The sequence below is a fragment of the Ostrea edulis genome, chromosome 5, assembly GCF_947568905.1.
Source record: "Ostrea edulis chromosome 5, xbOstEdul1.1, whole genome shotgun sequence".
NCBI classification, from domain to species: Eukaryota; Metazoa; Mollusca; class Bivalvia; order Ostreida; family Ostreidae; genus Ostrea; species Ostrea edulis.
The window spans coordinates 78570356-78592998 of NC_079168.1; the positions used below are offsets into that span (position 1 = coordinate 78570356).

Below are 22643 nucleotides of genomic sequence, written 5' to 3' on the forward strand. Positions count from 1 at the left end.
GACCGTTGGTGCCGGAAATATCTCTGTCTTTAGTAGTGTCCGCGAGGTATATTAATATATAAAACATGAGATATTAGTACCATATTGCCCGGGAATCAAAAGATTTTTGCAAGATCGGTAAGTATATTCAATATAGGCTAAACAAGCACAAGGCCAGAGCACGTGGTAAGTCATTCCGCAGCGCAGGAATGACCAAAACTAGCCTACTGCGGTACCACTTACAGAAATTACCAAAAAATGACAAAAATTACCGAGAGAGGAGCTAAAATGACCTCAGTAATACATGACATCTACTATCATATTCACATTAAAAATTTTGGTCCCTCCTTTGACAACTTCAATAATTTTTAATTTCGGTCATATCTTTGGTATTTTCTGTGAACGTTTGTAATTTCGGACATTATATGTAACAATCCTACTATTCATTCCACAATGAAGGCCAGTGGGCCTAGATTTTTAATTTGATACACTATAAACTTAACACTGCGCAAGTTACGTCACGGAATGCAGTATAGGGGAGGAGAAAATATTTGGCTGGACCAGGAGTCGAACCTAGGATCCCTGCATTACTAGTCAGGTGCTCTAACCACTGAGCTATCCAGGTCGATATCCTCGGTCCGTGTAGCCCTAACTACTAAATTCCTCCCTTTAATTTGTCTTTGCCGTCGAAGACACACAACCCAGATTCATTTCACCCCTGGCAGGACAAGAGTAGTCACGGCACCAACTGGTAAAATCTTGCACAGAGGTCCCTAGGTTCAATTCCCGATCCAGCCACAAATTTTCTCCGTGTATGTCTATCTGAGACTGAGTTGGAAAATTACGGTATCTTCATAGTGACAAACTAATGAAAATATTGATCAAATTCGACTGGTCAAGGACTGTTAATATAAATAAATTTGAAACATTGGTCATTGTAATGATTGGTTTCATGTTATACTAAGCTTGTGTTTCAAGACAAGGCTGTCTTTGTTGATGATGATACTGATGTATATATTTAGAAACAAGTAATGCTTTGATTTTGATTACAGGTGTGGTCTTTAAAAAAATTAATGCATGGCAAGGTTGATAGTGAGACTAATAAATTCTTTCAGCAGAATTCAGCTAGACACACACAAAAAAGACGATCACTACAGCCTTCCAAGAAGATGGACTGCCTCACAATAGTTTCCTTGAGGACTGTCTTGAAATATCCAGAGTTTAAGGTATGCATTTTGTACACCATGAAAATCAGCTTATAGTTTAGCTGTTATCTAATTAGAGGGAATTTTCAATAGGGACTGGGTCTTTTCATTTGCTGGACCCTTATGTAACAATGACACTGTTCTTCCACCCCTGTTAGATCCACTATAACTTTAAGGAAAATAATTGGATCATCCTGTCCCACCAATATGCACATCTACAAATGAGAATGAAGCATTGCACAAAGTTTCAAGACTATCCGATAAGCCATATAGGAGAAGTGTTCACAAGATTTTGTGAAAGACAGATGAAGTACAAAAACTATGTCTCCCCCTGGAAGAGGGGAGACATAATTAGAATTTTTTTTAAACAGAAAGGAATGAGATCTCTGACACAGATTTTGCTATGAATATATATCATGTTTTGCTGAGTGAAAACATTTTTTTCTTCTCTTTTATTTATACGTATCTAAGCACAAGGTAATTAATACTTTTCATACTTTCCCAATTTGAACATTTTATGTGTCAATTGAAATATGAAATCATTTTCAATTAGAGGTTAAAACATTTAGTGATGAATTAATTACTGGAATTTATGAGGACTACTGAGACATGTTAAAATGGTGTCATATTTGTCTTCAGATTCAAGAAACGGACTCTATCTGGAAAAGGAAAACAATATCAAAGCTCCTCTGTGAGAAGTTGGCCAAGGAAAGCATTCAGAAGAAAGTGGAGATTCATTGTTTTTACCAGATCCAGCAGATCACAGAAAGCATCTAGTAGGGGAGGTAAATGAAGCATCTTTTACTCCCTATATACAGGGCTTGAAGCTAACTTTTTATGTCACCAGTCCAGCCGGACTGATGGGGTATAATTTCAACCAGTCCGCTGAAAAATTTACTAGTCCAACAGAGTTTTCCAGAAATATTTAAACACATTTCATTAATGTTATTAAAATGAAATTTAGCTCAATATGTCTTAAACAATATTGTAACACTTAAATGTGGGATTTATATTTACAACTCGGATTTGTCTGATAGGTCTACAGATCGAAGCATGCCAAACGTGTAAAGAACAAGGTACGATTGTATACATAAAAAGGCCCAAAAATTTTCTCTCAATAAAATGTGTTTGGAATTAACCTTAATAAGCGTTTTAAGAAAGTAAAATATATGCCAGGTATACTATGTCAACAAAACCAGAATGATATTTCTATTTGGACAGCATTATGACATTTCCTGCCTTTTTATGCCCCCGAGATCGAAGATCGGGGGCATATTGTTTTTGTCCTGTCTGTCATTCTGTAATTCTGTCATTCTGTCTGAAACTTTAACCTTGCTAATAACTTTTGAACAGTAAGTGATAGAGCTTTGATATTTAACATGAGTATTCCTTGTGACAAGACCTTTCCGTGAGTACCAACATTTTTGACCCCGTGACCTTGACCTTGGAGTTTGACCTACTTTTTGAAAACTTTAACCTCGCTAATAACTTTTGAACAGTAAGTGATAGAGCTTTGATATTTCACATAAGTGTCCTTGTGACAAGACCTTTCCAGGGGTACCAACATTTTTGACCCTGTGACCTTGACTTTGGAGTTTGGCTTACTTTTTGAAAACTTTAACCTTGCTAATAACGTTTGAACAATAAGTGATAGAGCTTTGATATTTCACATGAGTGTTCCTTGTGACAAGACCTTTCCGTTGGTATTAAACCTTTTGACCTTGACATTTAACTTACTTTTAATTTTTTTTACATTGGTCATAACTTCTAAATGGTAAATATTAGAGCTTTCGTATTATACATGATGATTTCTTTTAACAAGATCTTTTTACTGGTACCAAGATATTTGCCCTTGTGACCTTGACCATCTTTGGAATTGGCCATTATCTGGGGCATTTGTGTTTCACAAACACATCTTGTTTTCAAATAAGCCTGAAAACTGTCAAATGTCATACAGATTATTGCTCAGGAAAAGATGTTCGCATTTGTCGAGCAAAATAAAAATGATATATATTGTGTATTAATTTAAGATGAAAAACATACTTGAATATGAATTTGCTCGACGCATGCACTGTATGTTTTCTGATAAGAAAACCACCTGAATTTGTGGATATTTTCATTGAAAATGGCATTTTTGCAATTTTATGCCAACTTCTAGCTCACGTCATATGACACAAATCATTTTGCTGATCAAACTGAGCAGATTTTGGGTTTGCTAATCCATACCTTATTTGAATGCCAGGGTTTGAGCTCCAAGTGAAATCATCGATATTTTGAGCCAAATGACTTTAGAAACTGTACCTACTTCTTTCATAAGTATATTTTCCAAAATGATGCTTTAGAAAATTAACTCATCTGACTGACTAAAACAAATGTCAGTCAGTCAGCCAGACTTTTAACCAGTCACGGAGTGACGGGCATACATTAATTTCGAGCCCTGTATATATTGCCAGACAAGTAGTCCAATCAGATTATAAACTTTAACTGAAAAATTTACAAGCCCATTCATAAATTAGAGACCGGTGGCAGTGCAGTGTTTCTCACCAATGCTACAATCCCTAAAATTATGCTATGTCAGTAATTCCCAAATGTCACAGGCATCAAACTTTCAATATACATAAATGAAAATTGTAAAACTTAAATTCTGTTGGCAAAGTTCAGCAAGAGAGGCATACATTTTGTTTCAAATCCCCTTATATAATTACATGTATTCATTTAGAATGTTTTCTTAGTTTCCAGGATTAAGCCAGCCAGTAGATGAGACTATTATATCAAAAATACATTTACTTGTACACGAGGGCACACAAAGCGTTGATGAAACAAAAAGACATTTCCGTCTGTTTGTAAAGGATACTATTTCACCAGGGAACACCATCTCAGAATTTAACAGATGCTTTTACCCCGCCAATAAGGATGTAAGAAATCACATTTACAGGGCACCGAGATTTTGCCAGTAAGCTCTAAAAAAAAATTTTCTCAGGCTCAAATGTGCTTTTCTGATCAAAATTTGTTAGTTGTCTGTCGTCGGCATAAACTTTTCACATTTTCATCTTCTTCTCCAGAACCACTGAGCCAATTTCAACCAAAACTTGGCACAAAGGGGAGATAATCACAAAATTAGGGTGGGGTCATTTAAAAATCTTCTCAAGAACCACTGGGCCAGAAGAGCTGAAATTTACCTGAAAGCTTCCTGACGTAGTGCAGATTCAAGTTTGTTCAAATCATGGCCCCTGGGGGGTAGGATGGGGCCACAAGTGGGGGGGGGGGGTCAAAGTTTTACATACAAATATAGGAGAAAGCTTTAAAAATCTTCTTCTCAAGAACCATTGGGCCAAAGAAATTGACATTTACATGAAAGCTTTCTGACATAGTGTAGATTCAAGTATGCAAAGGGTAGTTTGGGCCATAATAGGGACTAAGGTTTTACATGGAAATATATATGGAAAGTCTTCAGATATGGGCCAAAGTGACTCAGGTGAGCAATGTGGCCCATGGGCCTCTTGTTACAAATCATGACCCCTGGGGGTAGGATGGGGTCACAATAGAGACCAAAGTTTTACATGCGAATATATAGGGAAAATCTTTAGAACTGGACCAGGGTGACTCAGGTGAGCGATGTGGCCCATGGGCCTCTTTGTTAACCTATATCTTTTATTTGTGTGAAGATATTCAAACATTAAGAACAGACATATATATATATATAAATCTTTTTTTCTTTCATTTTTTCATCCAGGGTAGTTTAGAACTGTGTGCATTGGTTTTGGAAGAATTTGGGCTGTTTAGGCTAAAATCCATTATGTAAGTTCATCTTTGTGGTGCACAAATTCCATATGGTCATTTCAAATAGTCAACATTGCTTCTATTTTCAATCTGAAATTCTACATGTATTTTGTTTGAGAGATGAAAACAATCCTCGAAACATTATCACCGTTATCTTTAATTTTCCATCATACTTGTGTCAAAGAGTTGAACTTTCTTTACCAGTAATTTTATATTGACTTCGCATTGTGTGATATATAAAGTTTTTATGATTTTATTTTCTGTCTAAGATATTCAATATTTAAAGGAAAAAGATAATGGTAGGAGATGGTAGGATAAATTCTAATTATTCAGAGAAACTTGATAAATACTGTGTTTGAGCTTATATACTCGATAACACAATAGAAGAATGCAATTTACTAGTTAAACGTTGATAGGATACTAAATTTAGGATGAGCCAATAAGATTATGTCTTGTTTTTCATGTTACAGGATTGGACAGAATATGAACACACATCCAATACTTCAAAGATATTATGTTTGTGGAGGCAGAGATTTTGATTGCATCCACTGTTTAGAATACATCCGTAAGGGAAGCAGACTGCCGCCTTTACCCAATGATATAATGATTAATCATAACTATATCTGTTTTGTACCAAATAGAAAGAGCATTGATTCAGGTCATTTTCAAATCCACTGGCATACATTGTACTATACATGCAACCTTTTCAAACTTTACATTTAAGATTTTATAAAGGAAATATCTTAATGTTTCACATGTTTACCTTTCACTGTGCTATGTAATACGTAAGATCGCGACTACTTTTTCTGTCTTGGTTTTAAATTTTACTTTCCCCTTTCAAAGTCTCGCGAGACCCAGAGTTTGCGAGAATTTGGGCATGTTGGTAAATAATACCAGTTCTGCAACTTTTGTTGTGATCGATTCGCCCGATTTTAACAATGGTGTACTGTCATTGCATTGCAGTAGACTGTAGTTAATGATTCAAGAAAGAAACATAATACGCAGAAATATCCACAACTGATAGATTTTAATGGAAATGTGGTGGATTTTTCCCCACTGCTGTCAGCCAGGAAATTCCCAAAGCTGAGAAGAGCTTGTGTCAAAATATATAGCTTCGCGAGCTAAATTCAGAAGTTCATTTTTCCTGTATCCAGACGCTTTTACACACCTTTCATCTAAAAATGCTTTTAATTGTGGAAAGCACGTGGAAGTTAAATCGTCTTCCGATGCCATGTTTTGAATAAACAAAAAATGCCCAAGATCGACACGCTTTTCCGGACTTCTTTACAAGAGAGTTCCGCTAACTTGGTATTTACGATCTTGCGTATTCATTATACCTGCCATTATGCCAGTCTTCCTGAACATAATTTGTTTTCTGCAATTCCATTGGCCAAGAGGCTTAATCCTGGGTTATCAGATTGAGCATTTATATTTAGTATCCCATTGATTTTGTCAGCCCTATATAAGGAGGTGACTCAGATTTACTCACTCTGCTAGGTTAAAGAACTCTAAGGTTTGTACTTTTCACATGAATTTCGTGTTCGCCTCTTATCTTTTACATAGAGTAGGAAATGAACATAACATTGAGTTAGGGAACTATTTAGATTTTACATTATAATATGTAAATACCTTAGCAGAGTCAATTTACTTGGTTCAGGGTAGTATCAGATATTACTTTTTCAGAGTTTAAGTGTTTAGACTATCTCAATGTTTCTATAGTTAGCCTTGTCCTATGTTACTTTTAGATGTATGGAAGCCTTTTAGTGTTATAACACTATATTTATGCCCCCATTCAAAGAAGAGGGGCATATTGGTTTGCACCTGTTGGTCGGTCGGTAGACCACATGTTGTCCGCTTAATATCTTAAGAACCATTCACTTGATCGTAATATATTTCATATGTGGGTTGGTTATGAAAAAAAGAGGACCCCAATTGTTTTTTAGGTCGAAATGTCAAGGGTCAATCTACTCTGGACATAGGAAGACACTGCCTGCTCAATATCTTGAGAACCCTTTGCTTGACAGACATCAAACTTGGTACACTGGTACATCTCAAGGAGTAGATTTGAGGTCATATGGTCAAAAGTCAAGGGGTAAACTGGACATAATAATATATTGTCTCTTATGTTTTAAGAATTATTTGCTTGATTGACACCAAACCTGGTACAGCATAAGGAGTAGATGACCCCTATTGATTTTTAGGTCACTTGGTCAATCCACTCCTGACATAGGAAGATATTGTTTGCTCAATATTTCGAATTGATGATACTACTATCAATCAAATTATGCATGTGTATAACCCTTTTCAGTTTTGCACCATGGGGGCTTATATGTTTTACAAACACCTCATGTTTTATAGTTTGTGAAAGCTTGTTAGGGTCATAACTTTAGATTTTCTTATTATGGTACTTGCCCGTCAGAGACTGGACATATTATGGTATGGTGTTGTCTGTCCGGACCTTGTAAGATGGGATACAGACTGAACCGTAAGCTCCAGAATCTTACAACTTGGTACATTTGATCACCATAAAAGGAAGATGCTTATTGTTTTTTAAGGTCAAGGTTGTAGGTTCACTTAATAGGAAAACCTTGTTTGAGAAAATTACAGATTCTTGAACTGAGTATTTTGAGGAAACATTACATAGAAAGTACATGATTTGTCAAATTTCTCCCAATATTCAACTGAGAACCTTATTCTGCAGAGTATTTGTATGGGTATGGAAAATGTGTATGTGGCTATGATTTTGATTTTTGTTTATTTATTTTTTTTTTTTTTTGAAAATTACAGGTTTAACCAAGTCAGTTTTTGAGGAAATATACATGTATTAAATAAATGACGGTTTGACCTTTTAACTCCTCTCACAGTTTTGAAGCTAGGGTCTTTGTAAATAACTTCTTTGGTGTTTTAGAATATTTACAGATTGTTGATCATGGTCAATTTTGGGGAAATATTTTCCGCAGAGCTCTAGTTGTCTATCTACCGGCCTCCTGTCACTTTTAAGTTTAGGAGCTTTTATTTATGGAAAGAAAGTATGTGACAGCCTGATGATGGCTGATACTATTTAAAGCCTTTTTATACGCCCGTCTTAAGACGGGACGTATTATGGTATGGCGTTCATGTCCGTCCGTCTGTTAGCTTTTACGTGTCCGACCCGTAACTTAAATACTACAAGGCCTAGAATCATCAAACTTTGTCTGTAGATACATCTTGGGTAGAAGGTGTGTAGCACATTAAAACCAGGTCACTGTGACTTTTCATTAAGAAGATATGGCCATATATGGCAAAAACTTGTCCGGCTCATAACTTGAAAACTATTAGACCTAGAATCACCAAAATTGGTCAACTAATGCATCTTAGGTAGAAGGTGTGTCGCATCCTACTTTAAGGTCACTGTGACATTTAATTAAGGTGATATAAATAAAAATGTTTTAATGGGTACAATCTATACTGTTAACAATATGTGACGGGCGTATCATGTGCCGTGGCGGTGCACTTTATTCTAGAAATGGCATCAAAAACACACCCTATGTAACCTTTTCTGCTTGTACTCATTTATTTTTATTGGAAAACTTATTACTTGTTATCAGCTACTCTAAAACAATATTGACTTGTGCTATAATAAATTTGTAAACTTTACAAGTCTTTTCATTTCAAACAAGGTGTTGAACAAGTTGTTGAACATCATCTGGGATTCACAACCAAACAGGTACAACATGGAAACAGTGTGTTCCATGATTTCTGTAGTGTAACAAGTCCAGCTGATCCCAAGTACACTGTACTATTGACAACGATTGTTTTTGATAAGCACAATAGAAGTTCTACTTTGGGAGAAGCTATAATTATTTTAGTCCTAGCATACACTGCTTCCTGTTAGAGTTAGGGTGCTGTATAACTTGGTACCTCTTTGAGATAAAATGCTTTATCATCAAATCATAAAGCATCTTCCCTCTAACAGATACCAGATTATAAAGCACCCTCCCTCTAACAGGTACCAACTTATAAGACACTCTCCCTCTAACAGGTACCAGATTATAAAGCACTCTCCCTCTAACAGGTACCAGATTATAAAGCACTCTCCCTCTAACAGGTACCAACTTATAAGGCACTCTCCCTCTAACAGGTACCAGATTCTATAAAGTACCCTCCCTCTAACAGGTACCAACTTACAAAGCACACTTCCTCCAACATGTACCAGATTATAAAATATCCTCCATTTATAATCTGGTACCTGTTAGAGGGAGGTTGCCTTATAAGATGGTACCTGTTAGAGGGAGAGTGCTTTATTAGTTGGTACCTGTTAGAGGGAGGTTGCTTTATAATCTGGTACCTGTTAGAGGGAGAGTGCTTTATTAGTTGGTACCTGTTAAAGGGAGAGTGCTTTATAAGTTAGTACCTGTTAGAGGGAGAGTGCTTTATAATCTGGTACCTGTTACAGGGAGGTTGCCTTATAAGTTGGTACCTGTTAGAGGGAGGTTGCTTTATAATCTGGTACCTGTTAGAGGGAGAGTGCTTTATTAGTTGGTACCTGTTAAAGGGAGAGTGCTTTATAAGTTAGTACCTGTTAGAGGGAGAGTGCTTTATAAGTTGGTACCTGTTACAGGGAGGTTGCCTTATAAGTTGGTACCTGTTAGAGGGAGAGTGCTTTATTAGTTGGTACCTGTTAGAGGGAGAGTGCTTTATAATCTGGTACCTGTTAGAGGGAGGTTGCCTTATAAGTTGGTACCTGTTAGAGGGAGAGTGCTTTATTAGTTGGTACCTGTTAGAGGGAGAGTGTTTTATAATCTGGTACCTGTTAGAGGGAGAGTGCTTTATAATCTGGTACCTGTTACAGGGAGGTTGCCTTATAAGTTGGTACCTGTTAGAGGGAGAATGCTTTATAAGTTGGTACCTGTTAGAGGGAGAGTGCTTTATTAGTTGGTACCTGTTAGAGGGAGAGTGCTTTATAATCTGGTACCTGTTAGAGGGAGAGTGCTTTATTAGTTGGTACCTGTTAGAGGGAGAGTGCTTTATAATCTGGTACCTGTTAGAGGGAGAGTGCTTTATAATCTGGTACCTGTTAGAGGGAGAGTGCTTTATAATCTGGTATCTGTTACAGGGAGGTTGCCTTATAAGTTGGTACCTGTTAGAGGGAGAGTGCTTTATAAGTTGGTACCTGTTAGAGGGAGAGTGCTTTATTAGTTGGTACCTGTTAGAGGGAGAGTGCTTTATAATCTGGTACCTGTTAGAGGGAGAGTGCTTTATAATCTGGTACCTGTTAGAGGGAGAGTGCCTTATAAGCTGGTACCTGTTAGAGGGAGAGTGCTTTATAATCTGGTACCTGTTAGAGGGAGAGTGCTTTATAATCTGGTACCTGTTAGAGGGAGAGTGCTTTATAATCTGGTACCTGTTACAGGGAGGTTGCCTTATAAGTTGGTACCTGTTAGAGGGAGGTTGCTTTATAATTTGGTACCTGTTAGAGGGAGAGTGCTTTATTAGTTGGTACCTGTTAGAGGGAGAGTGCTTTATTAGTTGGTACCTGTTACAGGGAGGTTGCCTTATAAGTTGGTACCTGTTAGAGGGAGAGTGCTTTATTAGTTGGTACCTGTTAGAGGGAGAGTGCTTTATAATCTGGTACCTGTTAGAGGGAGGTTGCCTTATAAGTTGGTACCTGTTAGAGGGAGAGTGCTTTATTAGTTGGTACCTGTTAGAGGGAGGTTGCTTTATAATCTGGTACCTGTTAGAGGGAGAGTGCTTTATAATCTGGTACCTGTTAGAGGGAGAGTGCTTTATAATCTGGTACCTGTTACAGGGAGGTTGCCTTATAAGTTGGTACCTGTTAGAGGGAGAGTGCTTTATAAGTTGGTACCTGTTAGAGGGAGAGTGCTTTATTAGTTGGTACCTGTTAGAGGGAGAGTGCTTTATAATCTGGTACCTGTTAGAGGGAGAGTGCTTTATTAGTTGGTACCTGTTAGAGGGAGAGTGCTTTATAATCTGGTACCTGTTAGAGGGAGAGTGCTTTATAATCTGGTACCTGTTAGAGGGAGAGTGCTTTATAATCTGGTACCTGTTACAGGGAGGTTGCCTTATAAGTTGGTACCTGTTAGAGGGAGAGTGCTTTATAAGTTGGTACCTGTTAGAGGGAGGTTGCCTTATAAGTTGGTACCTGTTAGAGGGAGAGTGCTTTATAATCTGGTACCTGTTAAGAGGGAGAGCGCTTTATAATCTGGTACCTGTTACAGGGAGGTTGCCTTATAAGTTGGTATCAGTTTTCAAACAACAAATATGTAAAAGTCTTGATATCCTCTATGGAAAATAACATTTCAAGTTGATTTAAAGTGTACACATTGTTAATTGTAATTAAGCGTATTTCATATCAATGTGCTGTCACAACATTCCGTGAAATTATGAATACTACGACGTTCTAATGGTGTATCAAGATTTTAAAATATTCTGCCCGAAATTTGTACATCAATGATTTAGAAATATCAATCTAATACTTTGGGGGAGGTTGTGATGCTAATACATCCATTATAACACACGGTACATAATATGCATTAAAATTTTTTTATATGTTTATGCATAGAATTACCATTTTTCTCAATTCACTGCAACAGTGTATCATTCTTGTTAACAATGTAGATTATTAATATTTGTCAGGGTTTTTTGATACTTGCTTATGTAATATATGTCTCTTGATTTAGACGCGGGCTGTGTCGAAAATCTGAGTTTTAAATAATCAACAGTGTTGTGCTTCTCATTTTTAGAACCGATTGATTTGAATATGATTGAAAGTATTCATGTTTCCTACGTAATTGATAATAAATATACATGTGTTTGCCAACCACAATGGAGCTCCAACAGGACCTATTTTACCTAATATTGGTCTATCAAGAAATAAGCATAAAAGAATTGACACACGACGATTATTCGTACGAATCATTGTGAATTATAAATTGGCACGAGGGATAACTCGTACCTACATAAGATGAGATAACTCGTGGTCGTCACCCTGTAAGCGGTACCAGATAGCCTCGACCTAAATCCACACTTCCGGTTTTGGGGATAATTCCAATTAATGCGAGTTCTGATGCGAAATCATGTACGGAAATATTTTTCGCTCTTTTTTTTTTTTAAAATACTTATTTTTATCACTGCTATTATTGCATAGTGAATTTATTTATGAAATTTATATATCTTTCTGTAAAATAGACATTTTTTTCTCTTGTTGGTATTCCTCTTTTGGCAATTCGACGTGCTGAACACAGGTAATAACATGGATAGATTCTGTAAATCTTGCCTAGATTAAGAAGCGGAAAATATTTACAAGCAACTACAAGTAGTGTCTTTTTCAAGGGGGGGGGGGGTGACCTCTAATTTGTCTGAAATTTTTGACAAGTAGGAAAAAAAGAAACAAAATAAACGCTTAAACATCTTCAAAATCTTAAATTTGGGGGGAGGGCAGTGTTCAGATTTTGCTACATACAGCTGCAAGTTCAACTACTTTATTTTCACGAAGAAAAGTGGGGAGTGAGGGGGGGGGGGGGCGTCATCCAATTTCTCTTACTTTGCATATGAAAATAACTTCATTTGCGTGTAAAAATAAATAACGGAAAAGTACGAAAGTCTATTAGTATCATATCAAAAATAAACTCACATTCCTCTATCTCGTAATTATGAGATGATTATGTCGTAAATGAGAAAAGATTTTGTAATTACGAGATAATCATCTCGTAATTACGAGATCTTTTCTCGTAATTTTGAGATCTTTTCTCGTAATTACGAGATGGGGGAATGTGAATTTATTTGTTATATGAGACTGATAGACTTTTATAGAAAGAAAATGTTAAAAATTGGGATGGGAAGACCTCTTGATTCTACACTATAACAGATAGGGGGGACTATTCCCAGATCCACGGAGTGCGTTTTACCATGTCATTACTTATAGATACATATTAATATCGTACATCGTGAAAGTATCATAAATTTTATTCTCACTACAAAAGGCTAGCATAACAAAGGGAAAGCTCACAGGAAGGAATGGTACATTTATTCATGATCTTACATTAATTTTTGTAATGTAAACACGCTTTCGAAATATTAATTATTCATGATTTACGAGTATGGTCAATTTATGAAATCTTAGAAGTTACGAAAAGTTTACTTAATATGCAGTAAATGACAGTCTTTTCCATGTCAAGGTTTTGAAATATAATTTACGAGTGCAAGAAAGTGTTATAACATTCATTGACAAGCAAAACATGATACGGTCGTGTTGTACAACAAAACAAATGCGTGGTTGAGATGGGTATAATAGAATATGTAACCTCAATAAGAACTATCGTACGGACATTTACCTTCATTTTTTCCACACATCTACTTGTGTCAGTCGCCATTCACTCAATTATCCCCCATGATGACAAATACAGTACCCTCCAAAATTTGAAACACAACACTCTCATTATTTTCCAATTTAAACAGAAACCCTGTAATTCTTAAGGAAGATCGAGGGCACCGGGACCTTTGATCCCCCTAAAAATATTACCACACCTGGGTCAAAGCGTAACAGAAATCCAGCGAAACGGGTGTATAGATGTCTCAATGGGAAATGGGAGACTAAGATTGAGTAGTAATGCGGATATTATTTCCCCAGTTGAAACACAAAGATGGTGTAATTTAGGTATCAAGTGGTTTTATTTGGTGTGATGGTACAATGAACCAATGCAGCAAAGAAGAGATCTCAATTTGGACGTTTTGGATGGAATCTTCCTGGGGGAGTGGTCGATTACTGGGGTTGTCATCTCTGCAGCGTCCTGGTCGACTAATTCGTCGGTCGTAGAAACATCCTTATCATGTGAACTTTCGTAATCACCTATATCATCTATGTCCATTTTGCTGGTCAGCTGACGTGGTGCCACCTTCGCTTCATGCGATTCCACTATATCGGGGAGCTTTTCGCTGTGCACAGAAGGAAAATGGCATATTTCTGTAGTATGATTTGCATCCGATGAATTCATTATTTCTATGTTAATGGTTGCAGTAGAACGTTGGTCAATACCAGAGGGGTGTTGGTCAATATCAGTAGAACGTTGGTCAATATCAGAGGAACGTTGGTCAGTAGAAGTTTGGTCAATATCAGAGGAGCGTTGGTCAGTATCAGCAGAACATTGGTCTTTACTTTCTTGTAATAAACACATTCCATCAACGTTAACACCACAGTCCGGCTGTTTGGACGGGAGGTTGCTTTCTTGAGCCAGCTTTAAAATAAATTCATACTATGTAAATGTGAGGTCATTTTTCACTAAAGAAAGTAGACAGTAGAAACATCAAGCATACAGCACAGCCATGTACACTGTATAGAACAGTAATTAATGTACACTGTACAGAACAATAATTAATGTACACTGTACAGAACAATAATTAATGTACACTGTACAGCACAATAATTAATGTACACTATACAGAACAATAATTAATGTACACTGTACAGAACAATAATTAATGTACACTGTACAGCACAATAATTAATGTACACTGTACAGCACAATAATTAATGTACACTGTACAGCACAATAATTAATGTACAATGTACAGCACAATAATTAATGTACTCTGTACAGCACAATAATTAATGTACACTGTACAAAACAGTAATTAATGTACACTGTACAAAACAGTAATTAATGTACACTGTACAGAACAATAATTAATGTACACTGTACAGAACAGTAATTAATGTACACTGTACAGAACAGTAATTAATGTACACTGTACAAAACAGTAATTAATGTACACTGTACAGAACAGTAATTAATGTACACTGTACAGCACAATAATTAATGTACACTGTACAGAACAATAATTAATGTACACAATACAGTAAAATATTCATATACTACAATAATTAATGTATATTGTATAGTACAATAATTAATGTATATTGTATAATACAATAATAAATGTACAATTCTACAGTACAATAATTAATGTACATTGTATAGTACAATAATTAGTTCACACTGTAAGGTACAATAATTAATGTAAGTGATGTAAACAGTCATGTACACTGTCATTACAATAATTAATGTCCGACTGCAGAGACAAATCTAAGCATTTGATTGGACGACAAGCCGGGAATATGAGGTCATGTACCTTACCAAAACATATGGGATAGAAAATGGCGTCGATAGATCTATACTTTTAAAAACGCTTCGTAAAATAAACATTAAAACATAAATCTGCAGTAGGACATATTCGTTTATGGACTTACATCCCCTGTCACAGTATATATTCTCCATTGTCTAACGGCTCGAAAGAATATGAACTTTGACAGGGAATGTGAATCCATATACCTTTATCCATATAACTAATAAATAAATGTAGTCACTACATAATTAGACACATTTAGGTATTATCTCATCCAAATTAAAAATACATTTTGTGCATTAGATTTTCTATCGTACTGTAACCTTTTCAATTGTTAAAAGTGCCGATCTTTTGATGAACTTTTCTTGGACATAGTTCGTTGCCAATCATGTATAATCGGAGCCAAGATATTTTAAAAGAATTTTCTAATAGATATGAGCCAGGAACTATCTAGGACCGACTAAAACTGCACAGACTGAATACTTGCCTGATGACGCCGACATGATCCCTCCGTTCGTTGGCCCCGGCTCTCCTGCAGCCCCTCCATCCACCGGCTCCCCTGCAGCCCATCTGTCCATAGGACCTGGTTGCCTAGCAGCCGTCGTCTCTTGGCGGGACTTTCCCTGTAGTTCCGCTTCCTGGGTACATATCTTGGGAGGGATTCCTTCATGTCTACCCGTACGTTTACACCCTTCGCAAAATCAAGTGACCAACTGATTTATGATTGCATTGCTCTGCAATTAGTGGCAGCAGTACTCAGCGGACACCTGGCAATGAGTCGTGTCCATTAAGGTGAGTAAAGATAGCACTACTTCAATCTCCTCACCTGCGGCTAATTACTATTCAGGGGTAATTAATTACGTCAATTACTTAGTCGCGTGCCACTCTTTTATAACTCTGTTTAATTGCAGTGAATATGTACAATAGGCACTGCTGTTTTTAGACTCTAACTAATCAAACAAACTCATATTATTTTCCATGATATGTTTGGATTGCAGGTAATGTCTTTATAGCATTCTGGATAATAGTACGTACAATGTGTGTAAGACCAACAAGAAAAATGTAATAAAAAATTAAACGATCTGCGAAAAATCAAATCAAATGATCAGCGAAATTTTCTCGTTCAGTAAAGACGTTTTAACATGAAGGTGAGAATCAAATCTCCATTATTATCAATGCTCCACTATGATAAAGTACCCTGAACTAAAATGCAAGCAATAACTTGTTTGCATTTTGAAGAATACACAAATTATCTCAATAAATTATCACCGAGCGTGGGAGTCCATCGCCAACTCCCAGACATTAAGGACCGTGAATAAAACGGGTGTTAGATGCCAAGCTAAACAAGGGTATTAAGATTCTGACCAGATGGGGGCGACATATTTTTAAAAACCCGACAAGATAAGCCGCACTTTTAGATTAGAACATAATAGTGCGTGTTGTATGGTTTGAACAAAATCGATTCTAAATGAAAATGCGTCCATATTAATTTCATAAGTTTTGGTTATGGAGGAGTTTCTTCTTTTTTTTTTTCTTTTTTTTTTTTGGAATCTTTATATTCCTGTGTAAAAGGTTTAAACCCGTAATGTGTACCTGCTCTAGATAGCACCCGATGTCAATGTTTGAATGGCAATGTCTAGATAGCACCCGATGTCAATGTTTGAATGGCAATGTCTAGATAGCACCCGATGTCAATGTTTGAACCTACACAGGGCCGTAAATTAACCTTCAATTTGGAGGAGGCAGGAAATTAGGCGGGGGTCTGGGGGCCGCCCAGGCCCCCAGACGCTGAGCACATTTTGTGCACACTGAACACGTTTCGTGCAAAATCCTTGATTCTAGGGTCTTCTAAGATGTTACTTGACTAACTCATTCTAAAAGAAAGATTTGGAATGCTTTTTTAAGGGAGGTATCATGTTCTTAGTTATTGGAAACAACATAAATTCTAATGAACTTTAAATTTTAATTTTTTTTTATTCAAAAGTTGGAGGAGGCAGCTGCCTCCTCCACCTCCATGTAATTTACGGCCCTGCTACAATTATATATCATATACTTCCATATCAATTCAATGACCAATAACACGAACAACCAGATTGTCATCGGGACGACCTGTCCCTTCTTCAGGACAAACGAAAAGAATTACATAATGTGGCCAATATTAACAGAGAATATAAAAAAAACAACCAAAAACTATATATAAATACACCTAGCACTACAACTACACCAAGCTACAACCGTATTTACACCGCAGACTACATGTATAGTTTTCATTGTTTTGTTATTATTCTCTGTTAATATTGGCCACATTATGTAATTTGTTTGTCCTAAAAAAAGAAAGGGACAGGTCGTCCCGAAAATTTGACAAACTGGTTGTTCGTGTCGTTGGTCATTTTTGTGCCTTTTATATCTTTATATATTTGAGCTTGAATAAATTGAACTGAGGTCTCCAAAAGAAGAGCTATACAATATTATACATATATAATATATATTACACCACCTGGAAAGAGGAGACCTTGGAGACCGAAAGGGACTTGGAGAAGAACTACATGTATGGGTGACTGGATACAACTGGAGCACATCATCATATAATGGTGTCTTCTTGTTCACAATTGAGTACATAATGAAATTCATCTCCAATTTCTTGTAAATTACAGTATGTTCATATTCTATCCTCTCTTGGTATGTTAATCCAACGCCCACTTTCATTCTGTAAATGGTGATTGCATGTTCGAAATCTACAAAATGTAATCTCATCATTTTTTGATAATAAATTAAGATAATTCTCAATTTCAGTGCTTCTTTATAAATTCTGTAGTTTGGTGAAATTTGAAGCGTAGAGTGCCAATTTTGTTTGAAATGATCAATTAATGTTAGTTTCAAATCAAATGTTAGAAAGTCCACAAGAGTTCAAAATATTTTTAATTACTTCAATCCAATAGATTTTCCCTATTATTTCTTGATTTATGTTAAATCTTTGTTTCTTTTCCACTAATTAATTTTGACCAGTAGGATATCATTTGCGTTTTAATTTGGATTTCCATAGGGTATCGACCAAGTTCACCATATATCAGTATGGAGTTTGTCGAAGTGTTGCCGCTTGTTATGCTCTGCCCTCGGACAGAAGTTACCACCTGCCTACACGAAACCATGCTCTGCCCTCGGACAGAAGTTACTACTTGCCTACACGAAACCATGCTCTGCCCTCGGACAGAAGTTACCACCTGCCTACACGAAACCAAACTACGATTTCTTGTATCCGTTTCTGTAGCTGCTGAGGTTTTACAGGGCCCAGCTCACCACCCTCCTCCTTTCTCATCCGGGCTTGGGACCTGCCATGGAGGAGTTTATATATATTATATGTATCTACAAAGCACTAAAATGAGCAACGACTCGAACAACCAGATTGTCAAACAATTGATAATCTGGTTGTTCGTGTCGTTGGTCATTTTAGTGCTTTATATAATTTTGTATTTGACCTTGTATCCACGTTGTAGTTGAAAATGGCCCAATAACTTCTAGAGAGAATGAAAATGTGAAAAGTTAACAATGACCTTGTTTTACAAATGATCTGAGGACGAAATTAAAACTTCCTACTCTGTCCTGAATCATGTGGACAAAAGAAACTGTGTAAGAAAGTAAAAGTGTACGATTTTAAAACCCAATTCATCAACATGTATTTCATATAAAAATGACAATGCTTTTGGGGAAGAAATAATCAACCAATTAACCTTTCGTTACAACCATATCACTCCAATACTAAGAGAACTACACTGGTTACCTGTGCAGTATAGGACACAATATAAGATACTTATACTTACAAAGCCTGCCCAACTTATATCAAACAATTACTAGAGGTATATAAGCCTACCCGAAATCTTAGGTCTATAAAAAAAATCAGTCACTTTAGTTATTCCAAAAAGTCGAACCGTAACATACGGAGATCGGTGTTTCAGAACAATAGCTCCAAAACTATGGAATGCCCATCCAGAACATGTAAGGGACTGTAGAACACTGTGTGCATTCACAAAATCACTGAAAACACATTTTTTTCCCCATCAAGTTTTCCAGGACTAGTTTCTATCATTTCAGTCATTCGTGTGGGTTAGATTCTGTGAAAACTAGACTGTGTGTCTTAGCTTTCGAGTACCATTTTGTGATGTTTTATAAAAAAAAAAAAGGGGGGGGGGATTGTATGTTTTAATGTATTATACCTGAGACATTATATGCTGTGTGTGCGTGTGTGTATTTCATTATTATTATTATTTTAATACGCCCTGAAACTGATGTTTATTCTTATCTAGCATATTTATGGTATCTTGTGTTTTCATGTTTATATGTACAATGAGGATAGGTACAGCTTTTAATGTTTTATTTATTTTCTATGTATTATGTGTATAACATTCTCTTGTAAGGTATATATATGCATTGTAAAGCACCTTTGAGCGTACATAGTGTATGAAAAGGGTGCTATATAAATATGGTATTATTATTATAATATTTTGTTTTGGTCGAAAGTTCATTTTGCAAAACAGGACCCAGTGAGCTAAAACTAAAGTACATGTAAATACATAGACATGTGATATTTGTTATAAACTTAATTGTGTATTGGGTACGTTTTGGCCAAACTCGTCGGTCGGTCACGACGAGCGATATATCTGTTTTTGTCCTTATTTGACATACATGTATACTTACACAGTTACAGATATCCATAAATGATAAATAGTAATATATTCAATGCGCGAAAGCATGAAATTATGTAAATTTGTTATTTTTAGTGTGATTTATTTAAATCAAAATAAAATGTTTTCTTGACGAACGTATTAGTTGTGGCATGAAATTCATAAAAGAGATGTAAAGTGCGAACATTAATCATGCTATCTGCGACATAGTGATACAAGACAAGTAGCCAATGAATTTTACATATGTCAACCATTCGCGTCAAAAATGAAGTTTCACCAATTTAGCGGTCATAAATGAAGGCGTGTATTTATTGTTCGAATCACGGAGTGTGAAATCAGTTCTTTTAATTGAGAACTATTTGTCTTTTTTCACATTACCAGATTATTGAGAATGAATATTTAATCACGTGACTCAAAATTCATGGGGATTTCGAATAATTTCAAAAGATGATGGGAGAAGATAGATGCCTAGGATACTAGAAAGACGTTAAATTTACATACGATTGACAAAATGCAGAAAAACAAATCCGTTTTAAAAGTTGAGCCACTCCAGAAGATATCATATATCAAAGGTAACGATAACGCATTTAGGGCAAAAAAGCTTCACCAGGGCGATTTCGATTATCAAATTTGAGTACATGTGTATTTTAGCTTTCTGACTTTAGGTTACATACGCCCTTTAATAATAGATTCAAATGAAAGTCTCGTACCTTCATTTTTCTATGACCCTGCGCATACAAATGAATTTGGGTAAAAACTGTTTCGGTATAGATTCTGTCCTTGTTTTAAAACTGTTCAATTGACCACACGCGTTCGATTCGAGACGATTAGAAGGTATATTGCTGGAGTTCTTGATTTTCAAACAAAATGAATTGACCTGAAAATGTAAACAAAATCATATAATACTCATAAAGTGTATACGCTCTTCAGATAGGTGTAGCCTATCTAATCCATCAACATCATCCGCAATATTGATTACACAAGATCGGAAATTTATACATCTTAACTAACCGCGTCAGTTTATCTATTTTCTCACCAAACCTGTTATAAAAAATATAAACAAAACAAATAAACTTTTAAACGCATCGATCATTCATTAGGAGTTTGACGTGTTAAACACGATTAAACCATTTTTGTTGACAAAAAAAAAGAACAACCAAAAAAAAAAAAAAAAAAAAAAACAACAACAAAGAAAACATCAATGAAAAGCGTGCTACAGGACAGGATTCCTCCCATATTCATCCCCCGAAACCCTATATTCTAGATTAGGATTCAGGGGGAAGTCAGACATGATCTGAGTGAGAGGATCAATGAATTTAATTTAATTTTTCAAAGAATTTTTGGTTGGGAATACACTTTAAATTGCATCATAAAAATAATCTAAAAATCTCCGGGGGGGGGGGGGGGGATAATGCGGGTCCTGAAGGGATATCGATATATCTATGATGTGGGCGTGTCCTGTCTTGGAGATGGATTTTTAGGGAAAACTAACTTTGTAAGAACAAATTACTACATGTAGATTTCAATGGAGTATCCACCACCTACATTTATACATACATCATATTATATGTCTATATATCCAGTATAATGCCGACATTTATACATACATCATATTATATGTCTATAAATACAGGATACCATTAAAATGTTACTAATCCACTGAGTTTAGATTCCTTATCAGTGTGACGAATTTCTAATTTTTTTTAGCCGAATCATAAAGAAGAGGCCCATGGACCACATGGCTCACAACGGCCAGTGCATCTTCTCATGCAAAATCCATCCCCTACCCCCATTATGGCCCTACAAGGTCCCTAGGGAGACCAATTTGAATCATTGCTTGCACATTGATTTGACGAATAATTCATAGTACTTAGATCCTGAGATTTTCTAGGAATTCTTGATTTGAAACTTTCAACACCCGTTGTGACCGTCCTTGTACAGTGTATTAACATTAAATTACATGTGAAGGTTGCATACATGTTTTACAAACTGCTCTGGGAAAACTGTGTTGCAACATGATTCAGCGAAATGTAGCCATGTTGTTCTTGAGAGGGAGACCTTTATGGAGCGCCAAATTAACATAAACTCAAATAATTGAAGATATCTTCAATTATTTGAAGATATCATCAATTCAATTATTGCTCTCTTTAATTGAATTAATGCGCGCATTAAATCAATTATTCCTCTCATCAAATGAATTAATGCGCGCTTCAATTCAATTATTGCTCTCATTAATTCAATTGATGCGCGCATTAATTCAAATAATGAGAGCAATAATAGATTTGATGCGCGCATTAATTCAATTATTGCTCTCTTCAATTCAATTGATGCGCGCATTAATTCAAATAATGAGAGCAATAATAGATTTGATGCGCGCATTAATTCAATTATTGCTCTCTTCAATTCATTTGATGAGAGCATCAATTTAGTAGAAATATTGCTCGCAATAATGAATTTAGAGCTCGGTATAAATAATTTGATGATCTCTTTAATTCAATTGAAGATATCTTTAAATCATTTACAATGATTTTGTATAATGAATTAATGCGCGCATCAATTCTTTTAAAGAGAGCAACAATTCAATTAAAGATATCATTAATTCAATTGTGGATATGTTGAATTGAAGATATCTTTAATTATATAGTTGCTCTCTCTAAAAGAATTATTGCTCTCTTCAAATGAATTAAAGATATCATTAATTCAATTGAAGAGAGCAATAATTGAATTAATGCGTGCATTAAATCAATTATTGCTCTCATCAAATGAATTAATGCGCACATCAATTCAATTATTGCTCTCATCAATTGATTTAATGCGCGCATTATATCAGTTATTGCTCTCTTCAATTGAATTGTAGCGCGCATCAATTCAATTGTTG

The 22643-nt window shown here is 35.8% G+C and overlaps 1 protein-coding gene and 1 long non-coding RNA gene across 4 annotated transcripts in view; one reads left to right on the plus strand and one right to left on the minus strand.

The window, feature by feature from the left end:
- Window positions 1-22643, minus strand: part of LOC125649680 (uncharacterized) — a 219428-nt gene that overhangs the window by 55847 nt on the left and 140938 nt on the right. The gene's annotated exons all lie outside the window — the stretch shown is intronic.
- Window positions 1094-5741, plus strand: LOC125672600 (uncharacterized). 3 transcript variants are annotated; one of them, XR_008803298.1, is made up of 6 exons: window positions 1094-1205; window positions 1824-1969; window positions 2222-2260; window positions 3917-4137; window positions 4918-4982; window positions 5435-5741. It is a non-coding gene; the product is annotated as an uncharacterized LOC125672600 (long non-coding RNA). The 3 variants fall into 3 exon arrangements; XR_008803296.1 differs by lacking the exon at window positions 5435-5741 and having other exon boundaries at window positions 4918-5368; XR_008803297.1 differs by lacking the exons at window positions 2222-2260; window positions 5435-5741 and having other exon boundaries at window positions 4918-5366.